The following is a 6,136-nucleotide window of genomic DNA, read 5'->3' on the forward strand; positions in this document are numbered from 1 at the left end:
TAATATTATCTCAAATATAATTCAAATTATCTTAATAAATTGTTTAATATTGATTAGCACTAATACTGTTCTCGATTACTGGATGGATTTGTTTAAATTTAATAAAATAACATTGTCGCTTTAACGCACTTCAATGACTTATTTATATATTGTCTTGATATGTGTTATCTTCTGTATAATATATCAACTTTAAGTACATATATGTTTATATTAAACTGACTAAAAGTATCTGCAATATTAGTTCACTTGGGTTTTATGTTGAGTTTTAAAAATAACTTGACACAAATACTTAACACGTTTTTTTTTGTTGTTTTTGAAAGCCGGAAAGTATTTAATTCTTATTAAAAATCAAAATATATCAATCACAAATTTCCGTACTTGTTGTTTTCACTTCAAAGGCTGCTGCAGAACTGCGGAAATTCCGTGCGAAAAGTGGTTTTAATTCAACCCTTGTCAGTTTCTAATGTGAGACAGTAAAGTGCGAAAGTGAGTACGCAAGAGCACCTTTCACGACAAGAGAGCTTAAATGTTGAGCAAGTCACAAGCTTTATAATATTTTCCTGCTCTCTCACATATTCACTAAGAGGGTTGAAATTAGAAAATAATAGGAAGAACCCATAACAAAATATAATATTGCACAATAGGACTTGAAATTTCCTGTGAAGTAAGAGCGTATCACTTATGAAAGCTACTATAAAGTGTTGCCAACCACGTAGAAAGCTTATTATGATGTGTAGTGCAGATGAAACTAACATATCTCTAAACATTTTGAAACAATTAAGTTGATAAAATTGTCTCTTGAAAATGTCGTTTTTCCGTATTCATCATGTCAGGTATCACGTGAAATCACATTTTTAAGGTGAGTGTAATAAAAAATAATGTCGCTTGAATTATGATTAGAGTGGAAACACAAGTTGGAGAAGCAAAAATTATGTTAAATTAGAAAACACCACTTATAGCGGCTAAAAGTATTAGGAACGTGACGAAAATGGTTAATTTCTTTAATGTTTCCTATAAGTAGGGAGGGATGGGGTAGAAGATCAAAGAAAGTTGCTATTGAGGTAACAATGAAAACTCAATGAAAAACAAGATTAGTCATTATCAGGAATATGTTTTTAAGAGTTAGCACAACTCGATTAAGTAATTAAACTTTATATGTACAATAATTTCTATAATTTCAAATAGAGTATATTTTATATTATATTTTATAATATATATTTTTATCATATGTATATAAATATATTAGATTTAAGGTAGCTATAAAAGTAGGTACAAATTATTACATTTATATGACTAACACATTTTTAAAACTTAAAGCGTTTATAAATATATTAGACTTATGGTAATTTAAGAAGCAGCTTTAATAGCAGGAAGCTATTTCATCTAAAAATTTTTTTTTTTTTATGATTTGGGGGAGTACATCACAAAGCAATATCCAATAGCTTTTAAATAATGTTTTTCGGAATATTATCAATGTCACATGATACCATCGCAATTTCTATATACATCGGAACCTTAAAATCTCAACCGTTGCTAAGGAAATTGAAAGATAAGTGAAAGTTCATCCTACAGAGCTTTAGAGGCTTGTAAAAGAAGAAGATAATTGTCTTATAAATAGGAAAGACTGGCTGTTTCAAAGTAATCAAAACAAGCCAATTTGTCCTCTAACTAGTTGTAGTATTAATAAACATTGTTATGTACATTATTTAATAATTTTTATTTTTTTTAATATATCTCAAGAGATGATTATAAATTAAGGTTCAAATATTGGTGAAAGTAAAATACAAATTTAGAAAGTAATTTAAAATGTTTTGTATTACGTATACAATTGATCAATTGGCTAGTCTCAAAAGAAAATAATAAATAAAAAATATTGGTCATTTAAATAATAAATTTTAAACATTATTTTTATATATTTCTGTTTAATTTTTTTTTTATCTTATAATCAAATTTATTATTGTTAAGTACTATTGACCTAATTGGTCAATTATATTCAAAGAGTTCAAATATTATTTCTTGAATGGTATCATTTTATATCGATAATGTTCCGAAGAACTTTATTTTAAAGACATTGGATTATATTGATATTGTTTATAAAAGTATTCTACATCAATAAACAAACGCAGGATTCTATATTTTATTGTTGAGCTTTTAAAAAACTGTTATGTTTCTGTTAAACTGTTATTTTGTTAAATATTTATATTTAATAAATTAGGTTTGGTAACCATTGCATACTGTAATATGTTTAATATTGACAGTTTAATTTTAATTTATATATATATATATAACACGAACTGTTATAATATTAAATAATGAAAAATTGCGAGTATAACTTTTATTTAAAATAAATTTATATTATTTTAGCATCTATTAAATATATTGAGTGTTTAATATTTTAGAATGAATGCACATTTTTTTATAAATTTATTTAAACTTTACTACTATTATAGTGCATTTATTTTTCACAAAATCCTTTAATATCCTTTATTTGCCTTAAAATCTCTATTTAAAGTTTAAAATTTTTATATATTAATTTTTTATTTTCTTTACAGACAATATTTTATTTCACACTATAAGAATCCAACTCGAGCTAGGTAAGTTCAAAGTTTTTATATCACAAAATAATATAAGTTTTCAAATATATTTTTTATTATTTTGGCAATTTTTTTATTTCGTTTATTTAATACTAGTTTTATTCATAGTTTTATGAGGAAACATTACTTTAATATGAATATAATATTTTCAAGTAATATAAATATTTTAAAGTATTTAAATATTTTTTATAATATGTAAAAACAAGGTTCTCTGATGATATCAGGATGATAATACTCTCATATTATATCCATTAAGTTTAATTTTTTAGTTATTACTACTAATTTCAACTACTACTTTTTTAGTTAAAATCAATATGGATTGTGTTTTTTCTACAAAAATATTATATATAAATTACATTATTATAATAAATTAAATGAAAGGGGAAAATTGTGCTTAGACTCGATAGCATCCATTCTTATGTTATGAAAAATAAGCATTATGCTTGTTGAAATGTTTTTTGAACTATAAACAAAGTACCATAGACCTCTAAGATGTGATCATATATTTTTTCTATCAGCGTGAAAAAATAAGTTCATATCTAATTATTTAACCGCTTGTTTGTCAGCGTAAACTTTTCCTTTAATTTTCTAAATACAATCCAATCATTTAAAGAATGAGATTGCTAAGTTTATTCAATAAAATTATTATTTAATTCATATCAATAGTTCATTATTAATGCAATGAAGGATATATAAAACATCCCATAGGATTTATCCATTCATTTACTTGTGTGAACTAACTATCTCAAACTATTTTCTTAGCTCTTGATTTTCTGAGGAAATCTTTATTTCCTATCAAATTTTGTTACTCAGTCGATCATTTTTAGAGTAAACTAACATTTTTGCAGAAGTCTTAGTAGACTTTTTTTTTTATAAATACTTAAATAAAATCAAATCACACTTTTTTGTGAAGTCATATAAAACAGTTGCTAATTTCAGGTTAATCTTGCTACTCTGGCAAAATATCTAGACTTTATGTATTAATCTCTAGTGTTATATATTTCGCTCATGATACAACATACCAATCGAAAGTTAAAACTACACTAAAAGTGAATCTCGAATAAAAAAGCTACCCCATATTTATTAATCGAAAATGGCATAAGTTACTTCCTAAAAATTTTTATTCATTTTACTTTATTTGCCATGTGTAAAGGTATATTTTATTAAAAATTGTTATTAAAAAAAAAGTACATAATTAAATTTAAAATTTAATCAAGATAAATGCAATCAGAATAATGATTATAAATCAGTATAATCAGTATTTGCAGTTTTTCAACTATGGCGGTACATGGAAATTATTATTTATACTACAGTTAACCAAAGTTAATATTCTACTTTTTTGAAAATGAGTATATTGTGTTTTAAATTACTATAGAGGAAAATCAATAATGAAACACAAAATTTAAACAAAATTAACTTAATCAATACTTTAATTTAATTAGTACAAGCATTTTTTGTGAAAATCGTTTGCCATTCTGCGGTTAATGGAATAAATATTATTTCTAAGACGGTTCGAGCAACTCATGACATTTACTTCTTTCAATAAATATTTATTTCACTATTTATTTCATTGCATTAAGATGTCTTCAAATATTTATGTATATATTAAGTTTCTCCTTAAAGTTTTGATGCATCTATCTTCAGTAGACGACCTATTAATTTATGAAAGAGTATTATCCATCATTATGCCAATATAAGCCAAAAAATTTTTAATTTAATAGCATTGATACATATACTTACATATTTAATTGAATTTGTTTATACTTGTAATGTTTAAAACAATTTTTATTAATACAAAAAGTGATGACAAAACAAAAAAAAATTGAAATATTCCGAGCAACAACTTTTGCCACAACTTTTTCGATATTTATTCTAAAATTTGTGACTAACTATTATGTTTTCGATGTTTTACTAATGGTGGTTTTTACCACGACTAAAAAATATTAGATTACTCTAAAAATGTTCGATGGGCAAAAGCGTGTGCCCGAATGGAGGAGTGATGCGAATATATAGCTTAGCCTTCTCAACTGTCAACCTCACCTACCTGTGTCAACCCCCTGTTTTTCACATATGAAGTTCTAGCGACCGAGTACAGCCGGTATAACCTGAAAATATACAGTTGAGCGAAAATTCTCTAACTACTACACACCAATCCTATCTCCAGGTTAGCATCGGAATAATATTATCGCTATGTAACCCAGGGAGGCCAAGATTCACACTGGTCTGTATTGCCAAATAAAAAGAAGAAGAGAATAATTCTAGATTAAATCCAGATTCACCAATAAAACGCTATTATACATAAATTAATTCTGCTTTAAGAGGTCATTGTTCAATGCTATAGAAAATATTGCTCTACATTGTGTAACTATCGACTAATTCTTTTATATTCGTTTAGTTAAGCACAAAATTTATCAAATAAAATAATTGTTTACTATAAATTCATAATTTTAGTTTGTTTTTTTTTTTCTACTTTAAACTCAATTGTTAGAATTTTTTGGATACGAGGCACTGAGACTAATCCCTTTTAACAGCGGAAAACTCGAAATTCCTTTTATGACTTCAATGGATTTATTTAAACTGTGCTTCTGTGCTTCCTTCTCGTTGCTATTTTAATTTTATTTTTCAGTACTTTTAACTTGTTTAGAGCCGAATTTATTTACATTATTTTTTTCTAATTTAAATTTATGCTTCATTGAGTGTATTTGCGAATTAAATTCGCACAAATCGCTTTCCCAATAATACTTGCCTTCTCCTTTGTAGCCATAAAACTTTTCCTGCCTCGGTTTATGATTTTTTCATGAATTAATTTTGCAAAAGTTGCGCTTTTATCAACGAAACTCAAAGCAACAAAATAACGAACAAAAAACTTTGGCTTCAGTTGAATTATTTTATTTTATTTTATTTTGGCAGAAAAAAAATGGTTTAAGTCGAGGCAAAGTTTTCCATACAAACTCTGCTTTGTGTGTACATTAAAGGATTAAAGAAATTTACGCATACTCGTTGGGGCTTTCACATTGGGAGAGGGGCGCTGAAAAAAGGTATTTAAAATTGAAAGATTTATGCAATATTTATGCACAAAGCACATGAGAGTAACAGAAATTACAATATATCGAAACATGGAGTAAGTCAGCAAATTCACCCAAGACGCCACTTGAAGCATTGCTACAATTTCTGCAAGTGGGGGCCTTAATCTCCATATATGCGTACTACAAATTGTGCATTTCCCATCTTCACTGTCATTACACGATTGAAGTGTGAGTGCATGAATGTTGATATAAAATTTGATGCTTTTATTTATGTGTATGATTAAGCAATTCCAAAAGGAAATGAAATGGACATGCTAACCCAAACGCTGCGAAAGCACGGAAAAAGGGTCAGTTTGACCCACAAACACGCAGCATGTATCTGCTAGGTGTATCTGCTAAATTGTTAGATTGTTAGATTGTTAATATATGCGTTATTCAAGTGAGAAGATTAAACAACCATAAATATTAACTACATCTGCTCCCCAGCACCTTTGGCATTGGGGCACGTAAATGTGA

Source organism: Teleopsis dalmanni, chromosome 1, assembly GCF_002237135.1.
Source record: "Teleopsis dalmanni isolate 2A chromosome 1, ASM223713v2, whole genome shotgun sequence".
In the NCBI taxonomy this organism is placed as follows: Eukaryota; Metazoa; Arthropoda; class Insecta; order Diptera; family Diopsidae; genus Teleopsis; species Teleopsis dalmanni.